This window comes from Macaca nemestrina, chromosome 15 (genome assembly GCF_043159975.1).
Source record: "Macaca nemestrina isolate mMacNem1 chromosome 15, mMacNem.hap1, whole genome shotgun sequence".
NCBI lineage: Eukaryota > Metazoa > Chordata > Mammalia > Primates > Cercopithecidae > Macaca > Macaca nemestrina.
Window position 1 is genome coordinate 69,066,414 of NC_092139.1, and position 13,710 is coordinate 69,080,123.

Sequence of the window (13,710 nt, forward strand, 5' to 3'; positions counted from 1 at the left end):
GATATATCTACTGCTGTTTCCTCATAATATAATAGCATGTCATGTATCTACAAGAGTTAAAAATGAAACAAAAAACCCCACAAAACCATAAATGAATGATATAAGAATGTATCGAAAGATAACAAGAAGATGTCCTCACTAAGGTAATACCATGTAATACAAAGGGTTAAAATTAAAATAAGTCTAACTATGATGCATGTGCATAGACCAATCAATACCTCCATGTAGAAATTCAAGGTATAGACCAATACTACATAAATATTAGACAAATAATGCTGATCAATAGAAAAAAGACTTTAACAAAAAGTTTTAAAATATTTTTAAATGCAGTTAATAAAATATTAATATAGCAATTCTAAGAAATTGTAAGAATAGCAATTGTAAGCAATTTCAATACATTTGAGCTTTTATATATTCAAGATGTCATGCTGGGCATTTTGCAAACTTAGTCCATTTATTTCTTTAAAATGTACCAGTATTTTACTAAGACAGATGACAAGGCTGCAAGTCCCTACCAAAGAATTTTGATTCATAGATTTGCTGTGGACTTGATAATATGCATTTCTAACAAGGGTCACATTTAAGAACCACCGATCTATATACATTTTAATATATACATATATTTTTGAGACAGACTCTTGCTCTGTCACCCAGGCTGGAGTGCAGAGGCACCATCTCAGCTCACTGCAACCTCCACTTCCCAGGTTCAAGCGATTCTCCTGCCTCAGCTTCCCAAGTAGTGGGGATTACAGGTGCCTTCCACCATGCCTGGCTAATTTTTGTATTTTTAGTAAAGACGGGGTTTCGCCATGTTGGCCAGGCTGTTCTCGAACTCCCAACCTCAGGAGATCCACCTGCCTTGCCCTTCCGAAGTGCTGGGATTACAGGCACAAGCCACCACGCCTGGCCAATACAACAATTTTTAAAGCTGCTTTAAGATAAATTTTAAAAACCACATTGCTTTCTTCCATAAAGTATGCTTAGTTTCAAGATATTATTAACAATTCTCAAAATTCTCAAAATATTCCATTCTATTTTATATCACCTAGGATTTTGGAAAAAGAAATCACTTTTTCACATAAAAATCCATATTCACTTATTTTGCCTTTATTAATATTTTAAAATTAATTACACAAATCCATAATTGATTATTAGTTTTATGGTCTTATCAAGGCTTTTGTTTTCCCTATTGATAATGTGTTTTATTTGTGATACTGTATTTTATTATTCTTTGAATTAATTCTTAAATGTGGTCTTATTCCTTCTGGATATAAAACTGACACGCATACATGTTGGGAAATGGAGTAAAATTATTCTGTAAATTTTGTGGAAACACCTGTGTTTCTTTGAATGTTCAGTACTTGTATCTAGTACTAGTTATTTGATTAACTGAAGAGACTACTTTCATTTTTTCTAAAAAGAGCAGCTTTTTAAAAGTTACTTACTATAGTGTACTAACATCTGATTTTCCCTCTGACACCAAAATTTATATGCAGTAATTTGTATTCACCATTTATAAATTAAATTTATATTGTTACATATTCTTAAATAAATAACTATTTGCTGGTAAATATAAACTGCAATATTACCTAGAGAGGGATGATAAATTATAAACTATTTGAAAGTAGTTTCTGAATAATTATGTTTGCTTCCTTTCCTACTTAAAACTATAAATGTATAAACCTTTCTGTAATTATTTAGTGATAATTAGGTGATTATCACTTACAATTTTTCTATCAGAAGAAAAGGCAATACTATTAAACTTACAAAAGTTAATCTTAGTGGACAATATTTCGAATTTCAGATTTATAGTTCAAAGTTAACATATTATCCTGGAATATAATATGTTTGCCTCTAAATACGTGAAAAGTAAATATAGCAATAGTGTTTATGATTTAAAATAAATACTTTACATGCAACAGCTTAACCGTCATCAATACGCAAACTAATAAACATTTCTCAAGAAAGCATTCAAGACAAAAATATTTATATTTACTTGGCCATTGAGTTGTCAGACATCAAAAAGGGTTTTTTGGACACAAAGAGATAGAAATAATTTAAAAAGGCCACAGAAACCTCAAAGCTGAAAAATGCAATGGATGAACTGAAAAATGCATGAGAGGGTCTCAACAGTAGAAATCTCAGCACAGTGATATCCATATATGACAAAGCTCCTCATCTAAGATCTGGAACAAGTGTGGCTACTTTTACCACTTTTATTCATCACAGTACTTGAAGTCCTAGCTAGAGGACTTAGGAGAATGAAATAAAAGGCTTCCAAATTGGAAATAAAAGGAAGTCAAATAGTCACTGTTTGCAGGTGACACGTCATATATATATGGAGAACCCTAAAGATTCCACAAAAAAACCTACTACAAATAATAAACATTTCACAAAGTTGCAAGATACAGTATCAATATATAAAAATGAGTAGCACACCCACGTACCAATAGTGAAACACTTAAGAAAGGAAACAAGAAAGCGATTTCATTGCAGTAGTTACCCAATGCCCCCCAAAAAAGATACCTAGAGATAAACTTAACCAAAAAGGTGAAAGATCTCACAATTAAAACTATAAAACATATATGAAACATATTAAAGCAGACACAAGTAAATGTAAACATATCCCATGTCCAAGCATTAGAAGATTATTGTTAAAATATCTTTATCACCCTATGTGATCTACAGAATCAATGGAATCCATGTTAAATTAGGAAAGATATTCTTCATAGAAATAGAAAAGAAAAAAAGAAAGAAAAACAACAACAACAAAAAAAAAACGGCCGGGCACGGTGGCTCACGTTTGTAATCCCAGCACTTTGGGAGGCTAAAGCACATGGATCACAAGGCCAGCAATTTGAGGCCAGCCTGAACAACATGGTGCAACCCTTTCTCTACTATATATATAAAAAATAGCTGGGCATAGTGGCACACGCCTGTAATCCCAGCTACTCAGGAGGCTGAAGCAGGAGAATCACTTGAACCCAGGAGGCAGAGTTTTCAGTGAGCCGAGATGATGCCAGTGCACTCCAGCCTCGGAGACAGAAAAAGACTCCGTCTCAAAAAAAAAAAAAAAAAAAAAATTCCTAAAATTCACATGGAAATGCAAAATACCTCAGATAGACAAAAGAATCTTGAATACAAAGAAAAAAACTGGAGGCATCACACTACCTGATTTCAAAATATACCATAAATCTAGTAACCAAAACAGCATGGTAGTGGCAAAAAAAAAAAAAAAAAAAAAATTAGGGGAGAGACAGAAGAGAGACAGAGAGAACAGTGACAGACCGACATAGACAAATGAAGCAGAATAGAGAACTCAGAAATAAATTCAAGCTTTCACAGTCAACTCTTAACAAAAGCACCAAAAACACACATTGGGGAAGGACAATCTCTTCAATAAACTGTGCTAGGAAAACCCAAAAGCCACATGTACAAGAATCCATCTAGGCTGTTATCTTATTCACAAAAGTTTACTCAAAATAAAGATTTAAATGTAGGATCTCAAACGATGAAACTACTAGAGAAGAAAACATAGGAAAATGCTTCGTGAAACTGGCTAGGGCAAGGGATTTCCAAATATGTACATCAAAAGCATAAGCAACAAAAAGCAAAAATAGACAAAATACAATTGCATTACACTTAAAAGCTTCTGTAAAGTAGCGGAAGCAATCAGTAGAATGAAGAAACAATCCACAGAATGGAAGAAAGTATTTGCAAAACTATGCATCAGGCAAGGGGTTAATGCAACACAAAATATATAAAGTACTCAAACTACTCAAAGCAAAAATACAAATAACCTGATTTAAGAAGTCAGAAAAAAGATCTACCCAAAAACTTTGTCCTCCACCTTCTTCTCCCAACCACCTTTGACCCCCTCCCTCTCGTCACCCTTTTTCTTCCTCCATCTACCCCAAAACTTTTTTCCCATTATTTTTCCCCACTGTCATTTTGCAAAGCCTTCTCTACTCTCCCGCTCACCACTCTTCATCATCCATCTACCCCAAAACATTTCCCCACTGTTTTCCCCCACTCACTGGACACCCTCTTTTTCTCCCTTCTGCTCCCATCCCCTTCTTTTGTTCCTCCATTTATCCAAAAACTTTCCCCTTGTCTTTTCCCAACGCCTTCTCCCCACTCCTGCTGCTCACCACCCTCTTTTCCAACCTCCATCTACCCAAAAACTGTTTTCCCCATCGTCTTTCCCCCCCCGCTTCTTGCCACCCTTTCCATTCTCTATCTATGCAAAACGTCTCCCCACTGTCTTTTCAAAGCCTTCTCCCCACTCCTGCTCGCCACTCCTTCTTCCTCCACCTACCCCCCAAAATTTCACAAAGCCTTCCCCCACTTCCCACTCGCCTTCTTCTTTCCTTAATCCTTACCCATCCTCTTTTTGCCCTCCATCTACCCCAAAACTATTTTCCCCATCGTCTTTTTCCCAAACCTCTTTCCCCGCTCCCTTTCACCACCCTCTTTTCTCCTCCCACTTGCCACCCTCTTTTCCCACTGCATCTACCCGCTTTTTACCCACCGTCTCTGTCTTTTCTTTCCCCACCATCTGTCTTTTCTGCCCACTGTCTTTTGGCAAAACCCTGCCTCCCTCCCAGTTGCCACCCTCTTTTCCCCCTCCATATACCGAAAAACTTTTCTCTGCCCACTGCCTTTTCCTCATGGTCTTTTGGCAAAACCTTGTCTCTCTCCGACTTGCCATCCTCTTTTGCCCCTCCTGCTCACCACCCTCTTTTCCCACTCCGTCTACCAAAAACTTTCTTCCTCACTGTCTTCCTCCCCCCACCATCTCTTTGCAATCTCTTCTGCTCACCACCCTCTTTTTCCCACTTCTGCCCCTCCTCCTACATGCCACCTTCCCGTAGCCCTCCATCTACCCCAAAACTATTTTTCCATCGTCGTTTTCCCAACCCTCCTTCCACCCTCCCGCTTGCCATCCTCTTTCTGTCCTCCATCTACCCAAAAACTTCTCCCCCACTGTTTTTTCTCCCAATTGTCTTTTTGCAAAACTTTCTCTTCCTCCTACTCGCCACCCTTTTTTCTTCTCCTGATCACCATCGTCTTTTTCCTCCATCGATCAAAAAAAAAATGGTCCCTACCACCTTTTCACAGAATCTTCTGTTTCCTGCTCACCAGCTTCTGTCCCTTCCCCTTCTCTCTCTGCACCCTCTCCTTCCTCCTCCCACATGCCACCCTCTTTTCCCCCTCCGTCTACCCAAAATCTTTTTACACATCATCCTTACTTTCCCCACTGTCTGTTTTCCTCACCGTGCTTCTCCCCACCATCTTTTTGCAAACTTTCCTTCCTACTTGCCAGTTTCCCCCCAACCCTCTCTTTCCTCCTCCCACTTGCCACCCTCTTTTCCCCCAATATCTACCCAAAAACTTTTTTTCCCAACCATCTTTTCCCCACCGTCTTTTTGCAATGCCTTTTCCTCATCGCCATCCTCTTCTTCCCTTTGCCGCTAACCACTCTCTTTAGTCCTCTACCTACCCCAAAAGTACTTATCGGCTCCTACCGCTCCAGCCGACCTTCCGTCTCTGTCAGCAGCACCCACCACAGGGAGGCGAGCTGTGGTGCCGCTCCCACAGCTCCAGCCTCCAGCCGTGGCAAGTGACGACGACTCCTCCTGGTCCTCTAAGCCTTGCGCGGAGCAGCACGTCAGGCAACCATGTAAGAGCCTGAAATGGTGGTATGCCCCCCCTGCATGCTTTATATACTGAGGTTATGCAAATGAGGTTCCTGGACTACATGTTCTGATTGGATGAGAGAAAACCTCTGGGCCTATTCTGATTGGACTTTACTTTCAAGCTGTGATTGGCTGTCCTAAGACTTGCTCTCATCCAATCAGAATTGAAGCTGGGAGCCCAGCTTAGAGAACCAGAAGTGGGATCCACATACCCAAAGCTGGAGGCTTGAGCGGGGCACCTAGGCTCGCTTCACTGCGGTTGGTGAAGGTGATGGAGATTGCAGCTTGGCCAGCATGGTAGAAAGGTGTCAGGGTAGGTGAGCTCTCCAGGGAGGCACTACCCTGGGTAGGGGCCTATCAAGGTCATGTTGCAGGTGGGGGTGTGGGGGACGTGGGATGGTGGTGTTGGCTGTGCTATCGGGTGCTACACTGCCTGGTGGTGGGGGTGGTTGTGTGTGGTACTGGGGGCTGCACCCCACTAGCTGGGAAGAGGGTTAGGGGCGCTATCAGCTCCTATTCTGTTATGACGGGGGCAGGTTGGGAGCGCTATCTGGGCTGTCACTACCCCCAGCAAGGGATGGTTAGGGACATTATTCCTGGCTGCACAGATGGGGGCAGTGAGGCGGTTTGGGGGCACTATCAGGTTTACGTGCCCTGTGGCATGGGGCAGGGGTGCGCTATTGGGGGTTGCACTGCACTGCTGCTGCTAGCAGCAGTCTACAGAGGTGGCAGCCATAGCTGTGGCCTCCGAGGAAGGGGCCATTCTCCTCTTCCCAGACTCTAGATTCTAGAGGGCAACCTCCTTCTGCTGGTACTGGAGCGTGGCAGGCACGCAGTGTTTCCCTGGGAATCCTGAGCACAGTAAGGATCCCACATCCGCCATGGTTCCTGGGCCTGCACCTTCTCACTGTGTTGCAGAGACAACCTGTGACTCCTGGGTACGGAGTAGCGGGAACCACGGGGGAACAGGACCCCGTGGGTGGAGGCATCAGAAACAGGAACTGGCACTTGGTTGGAGGGGGCTGGCTGGGTCTGAGTTTTTGCTTCTCCTGCTCACCAAGGAGTGCAGCCAGGGTGGGACCAGCAGTTCCTGGCCAGCTCTACCTAATCAGGGGCCGGTTTCAGCAAAGGCAGTAACACCCACCCTAGTTGTGCCTTCGCTGAAACCAGCCCCTGCCACCCAGTGGCCAGCATGACAAGGTGAGCCTCTAACACAATCACTCCTTGCATCCTTTTCTAGGCATATCTGGCTTTGACCACCCAGATGCTTCGAGCCAGGAGATGGAGGAGTCATCTGTTGCATGCTGGAGGCAGGAGCCTGCAGATAGTGTGGTTCTGTGGCGCGCCTCGCTGCAATTGGTGGCGGCGACAGAAACTGCAGCTCGACTGGAATGGTAGGAGATTGTCAGCGGGGGCCAGGTGGTAGGAAGCTTGTAGGGTGGGCTGGTGCATTGAGGGCAACAGCAGTAATATTAATAAAATTTCGGATATATAGAGTTAGAATCCAACAAATCCGGAGGAAAATTGTTATATTATATAGCTGTAGAGCAGGAAATGAAACCCAGGTTCCAAGCTCTAAGGGGCCACAAGCTACCATACAAGTGCATCAGTGACTGGGCATAGAGTCAGCAGAATTACAGGATGGTTAAAAGAGAGAGCTGTGGAGTCTAATGCTATGTGAACATAAAATTTTAAACTGCATGGTGCCTCAGTTTATCTGCCTTTACAATGAAGATAGTACTAAGTTTTTCTTTTACTTCTTAGTTGCCTGAATTATTTTCCTAGTCTTGTTGCCACTCTCAGTGCCCACATGAGCGGACCTGAGATAATTTCTGACAGCCTGGGACTCCACGGGAAAAACAGAAGGTGCCATAGACCCCCTTTTAGGAGAAACTTCTCTTTTCCTCATGGAATCCCAAGAACTGTAAGCAGACAGGTTCCTCTCAAAATCTAAGGCTCTGCTGTTTCACCTTACATTACCTGATCTTTTTTGATTTGGGTAGGCATAAGAAATTACTAGGGAGGAGTGATACAAAGAAAATTGTGGATATGAAGATGTGTTTATGGTTAGAAATGTTATGAAAAAAAGAAATTTTATATGAGAGAGGATCTTGTATGGCAAATTCTTAGAGTAAATTAGTCATCCTAAAGTAGAGTGACTAATTATTTAGGAAATAGGGAAAGATAGGACTAGTCAGAAAGTTCAAGCATGTCATGGAGAGTCTCCCTCTGTCATCCAGGCTGGAATGCAGTGGCATGATCTTGACTCGCTGCAACCTCCACCTCCCAGGTTCAAACCATTCTCCTCCCTCAGCCTCCTGAGTAGCTGGATTACAGGCACCGCCAACATGCCTAGGTAATTTTTTTGTAATTTTAGTAGAGAGAGTTTCACCATGTTGGCCAGGCTCGTTTCGAACTCTTGACCTCAAGTGATCCAAACGGCCTTTGCCTCCCAAAGTGCTAGGATCCCAGTGTGAGCCACTGTGCCTAGCCTCATCTATGATTTTATTTCAGCTTTCTTTCTCTTTTCTTTAGTCTAGTTAAAACTTGTCAATTTTGAATTTTTTTCAAAACCCCCCAGCTGTTTGTTCCATTGACTGTATTGTTTTGCATTTTGCATTTTTTTGTTTCTGTTTTTTAAATTTCTTCTGTAATGTTTATGATATCCTTTCTACTAATTTTAACATTTTTTAAAATTTTTCTCATTACTTGAGGTATACTGTCAGGTTGGCTATGTAAGATCTTTTTGCTTTTCTGATGTAGGCATATACAGCTATGCACTTTTCCTATTACAACTGTTTTTGCTGCATCCCACAAGTTTTGTTATGTTGTGTATTTTTATTTGTTTCAATAAATTTTTAATTTTTTAATTTCTTTATTGATTATTCATGAACGTGTATTTTGATTTCCATATGTTTGTACAGCTTTTAAAGTTCCTCCTGTTACTGATTTCTAATACTATTCCACTGTGATCAGAGAAGATGCTTGATATGAATTCAGTTTTTAAAAATGTGTTGTGACTTGTTATTCGGCCTAACACATAGTCTGTCCTGGAGAATAATCCATGTGCTGCTAAGTAGAATGTGCATTGCACATTTGCAGAGTGGAAAGCTGTGAAATGTTAGGTCCATTCAGTAGAGATTGCAGTTTAACTGTTTTTTTGTCGTCTGGATGATCTGTTCATTGATGATAGTGGGGTGTTGATTATAGTAGAGTGTTGAGGTGCTCTATTATTGCATTACAGTCCCTCTGTCCCTTAAGGTCTGTTAATATTTGCTTCTGTGTTTAGGTGCTTGAGTGTTGGTTGCATTTGCACTTATACTGGTGATACTGCTGTGTTGATTTCTTTCTTTTTTTTTCAATTTTTTTTTTATTATTATACTTTAAGTTCTAGGGTACATGTGTATAACGTGCAGGTTTGTTACATATGTATACTTGTGCCATGTTGGTGTGCTGCACACATCAACTCGTCATTTACATCAGGTATAATTCCCAATGCAATCCTTTCCCCCTCCCCCCTCCCCATGATAGGCCCAGGTGTGTGATGTTCCCTTTCCCGAGTCCAAGTGATCTCATTGTTCAGTTCCCACCTATGAGTGAGAACATGCGGTGTTTGGTTTTCTGTTCTTGCGATAGTTTGCTGAGAATGATGGTTTCTAGCTGCATCCATGTCCCTACAAAGGACATAAACTCATCCTTTTTTATGGCTGCATAGTATTCCATGATGTATATGTGCCACATTTTCTTTATCCAGTCTGTCACTGATGGACATTTGGGTTGATTCCAAGTCTTTGCTATTGTGAATAGTGCCGCAGTAAACATACGTGTGCATGTGTCTTTATAGCAGCATGATTTATAATCCTTTGAGTATATACCCAGTAATGGGATGGCTGGGTCATATGGTACTTCTAGTTCTAGATCCTTGAGAAATCGCCATACTGTTTTCCATAATGGTTGAACTAGTTTACAATCCCACCAACAGTGTAAAAGTGTTCCTATTTCTCCACATCCTCTCCAGCACCTGTTGTTTCCTGACTTTTTAATGATTGCCATTCTAACTGGTGTGAGATGGTATCTCATTGTTGTTTTGATTTGCATTTCTCTGATGGCCAGTGATGATGAGCATTTTTTCATGTGTCTGTTGGCTGTATGAATGTCTTCTTTTGAGAAATATCTGTTCATATCCTTATTGTACAATTATTTTTCGGTTTTATCAATATATGTATAGCTACTCTTGTTTTTTTGTTTCCATTTGTATGGGATATCTTTTATCATCCCTTCGTTTTCAGTCTATGTATGTCTTCATATGTGAACTGAGTTTCTTGTAGGCAGTATATAGTTAGATCTTGTCTTTAAATCCATTCGGCCACTCTGTCTCAATTGGAGAATTTAATTAATTTATATTCAAGGTAATTACTAACAGGTAAAAATATACTACTGCCAGTTTTACTTATTTTCTGGTCGTTTTGCTACTCTCTTTTGTCTTTTGTTATTTCTCTGTTCATTTCTTCCTCTTTCTCTTCTCTCTCTCCTTCTTTCTTTCTTCCTTTCTTTTCCTCCCTCCTTCCTTTTCTTCCTGCCTGTATTTATAGTGAGGTAATTTTCTCTGGTAGCGTGATTTAATTCCTTGCTTTTTAGGTGTCTTGTTATTTTTAAAGTGTCTATTACTGAATTTTGTTTTCTGGTTACCATGAGGCTAAAGAATATCATTGTAACAAGTAATTTTAAACTGAAGAAAACTTAACTTTGATTGCAAAGAATAAAAAAGAGAGAAATGAAAAGATATAAACATTTACCTTGTAACTCTATCCCCCTCAACACACACACACATTTTGACATTTGGATCTTTTCAGTATCTTATTATATTGCCTCTCAATTTAAAAATTGTTAGGTTTTTATTATTTTAATAATTTTGTATTTTAGCCTTTAGGTATTGTTAATTGCTATTTGCACCATTGTTCAATAATGTCTTAATTTGTTCTAATAAATACATGATACATATATATATTATATATATATATACACATATATGTACAAATTTCTTAATGGCATGGGCATTTTCTTCAGCATTCTTTTTCCAGCCTCTAGTTCCTATTGCCTGGCAAATAGAACACTTACACTAAATGCTTGTCAGATGATTAAAAGAGTTCTTTAGAGTGAGTAGCTCTTAACATGTTCCTATATGTAATTTGATTTGAAATAATTTTCCAAGAATTTAACTCATTTTGTTCTTTTTTAAACTTCTATTTTTAGATTGGGGTACATGTGTAAGATATGCAGGTTTGTTACATAAGTAAACGTGCATTATGAGGGTTGATTGTACAGATTATTTCATCTCCCAGGTATTAAGCCTAGTGTCCGTTAGTTATATTTCCTGCTTCTCTCTCTCCCCCAACCCTTCATCATCTGATAGGCCCCAGTCTGTGTTGTTCCTCTCTATGTGTCCGTGTTCTCATCATTTAGCTTCCACTTAAAAGTGAGAACATGCAGTATTTGGTTTTCTGTTCCTGCTTTAGTTTGCTTGGAATAATGACCTCCAACTCCATCCATGTCCTTGCAAAGGACATTATCTCATTTTTTCTTTGTGGCTGCATGGTATTCCATGGTGTATATGTACCACATTTTCTTTATCCAGTCTATCATTGGTGGGCATTTGGATTAATTCCTTGTGTTTGCTATTGTGAATAGTGTTGCAAGGAACATATGCATGCATGTATCTTTGCAGTAGAACAATTTGTTATCCTTTAGGCATATACCCATTAATGGGATTGCTGTGTGAAATGGTAATTCTGTCTTTAGGTTTTTGAGGAATTACCACACTGTCTTCCACAATGGTTGAACTAATTTACACTCCCACCAACCGTGTAAAGTGTTCCCTTTTCCCCACAATCTCACCAGCATCTGCTTTTTAACTTTTTAGTAATAGCCATTCTTACTGGCATGAGTTGGTATTTTATTGTGGTTTTGATTTGCATTTCTCTAATCAGCGATGTTGAACTTTTTAAATGTGCTTGTTGACCACATGTATGTCATCTTTTGAGAAGTGTCTGTTCATGTCCTTGGCCCGATTTTTAATGGCCTTGTTTTTTTTTGTAAATTTGGTTAAGTTCGTTGTAGATGCTGGATATTAGACTTTTGTCAGATGCATATTTTGCCAGAATTTTATCCCATTTTGTAGGTGTCTGTTTGTTCTGATGATAGTTTGTTTTTCCTTTTTGCTGTGCAGAAGCTCTTTAATTTAATTAAATCCGATTTGTCAATTTTTGCTTTTGTCACAATTGCTTTTGGTGTCTTTATCATGAAATCTTTGCCCATGCCTATGTTCTGAATGGTATAGCCTAGGTGGTCTTTGAAAGCTTTTACAGGTCACAAACCACTGCCCAAGGAAATCAGAGATGACACAAATATGAAAAACATGATGAGAAGAATCAATAATGTTAAAATGGCCATACTGCCCAAAACAACTTATGGACTCAATGCTATTCCATTATACTACTACTGACATTCTTTGCAGAACTAGAAACATCTATTTTAAAATTCATATGAAACCATCAAAGATCCCAAATAGCCAAGGCAATCCTAAGCAAAAATTACAAAGCTGGAGGCATCACACTACCCGCCTTCAAACTGTACTACAGGCCTACAGTAATCCAAACAGCATGGTATATGTACAAGAACAGACACATAAACCAGTGGAACAGGATAGAGAACTCGGAATCAGACCACACATCTGTAAACATCTGATCTTTGACAAACCAGACGAAACCAAACAATGGGGAAAGGACTCCCTATTAAATAATTGACGCTGGGATAAGAGGCTAGCCATATAGAAAATTGAAACTGACCCCTTCTTTACCTCATATACAAAAAAATTGACTCAAGATGAATTAAAGACTTAAATGTAAACTTAACTCATTTCAATACTCTTTCTTATGCATAAAAAATTTAATACCTCTTCAATGTGCTATATCCATTTGCTTGTGTTTGTGATTATACTTCTATAGATCCAATCTCAGAAAAATTATTCTGTATTCAATAAAGGCAATAAGATGGATGGGTGATTTAGTTCCTACCTTCGTTTTCCCTGTCTCGAGGTCACTGTCCTATCCTATCTCATGTTTGCTGTCTGAAGACTATTGGTATGTATATTTTATCAAAAATTTCTTAGTTTAGTTAAGGCAAGAATACAAACCTAGTCCTTATTATGCTGTGTGTCTGGAATAAGTTCCAGTGTTATAAAAACATATGAATTCTAATGTGAATGCCAGTCAAAGTAGACTTCACAGGAAAATCAGTACAAAAGAGAAAGAGAAACATTTTATAATGATAAAATAATTGATTCATTTAAAAGACAAAACAATTTGAAATGCATATGCTCTTAATAACATAACTTCAAATTATATAAAGTTAAATTTTTATATAGCTAGAAAGAACAGCCAAATTCATAATCTAACGATTTCAAGTGGGTTTTATACCAGGGATGCAGGGATGGTTTAACATATACAAGTCATAAATGTGATACATCACATAAACATAATTAAAAACAAAAATTACATGATCATCTCAATAGACATAGAAAAAGCATTTGGCAAAATTCAGAATCCCTTTATGATTAAAATCCTCAGCAAAATTGGCATAGAAGGGGCATACTTCAAGGTGATACAAGCCATTTATAACAAACCCACAGTCAATCAACATCATACTGAATAGGGAAAAGTTTAAAAGCATTCCCCCTAAGAATATGATGCCTGCTCACCACATCTATTAATCATAGTTCTGGAAGTCCTAGCCAGAGCAATCAGACAAAAGAAAGAAAGAAAGGGCATCCAAATCAGTAAAGAGGAGGTCAAACTGTCACTGATTTCTAATGATATTATTATATCTAGATAACTCTGAAGACTTATCTAAAGAGCTCCTAGATGTGATAAATTCAGTTAAGTTTCAGGATGCAAAAATCAGTGTACACAAATCATCAGCACTGCTATATACCAGCAACAACCAAGCTGAGAAT

The 13,710-nt window shown here is 39.1% G+C and overlaps 1 long non-coding RNA gene across 4 annotated transcripts in view; it reads right to left on the reverse strand.

Annotated features, from left to right (window-relative positions):
* LOC105467943 (uncharacterized) overlaps positions 1-5,674 on the reverse strand; it is a 113,628-nt gene extending 107,954 nt beyond the window's left edge. For all 4 annotated transcript variants that reach the window (XR_011613816.1, XR_011613817.1, XR_011613815.1 and 1 more), the window contains exon 1: positions 5,504-5,674. This is a non-coding gene — a long non-coding RNA (uncharacterized lncRNA). The remainder of the gene's footprint in view (positions 1-5,503) is intronic.
* Positions 5,675-13,710: the final 8,036 nt, after the last annotated feature.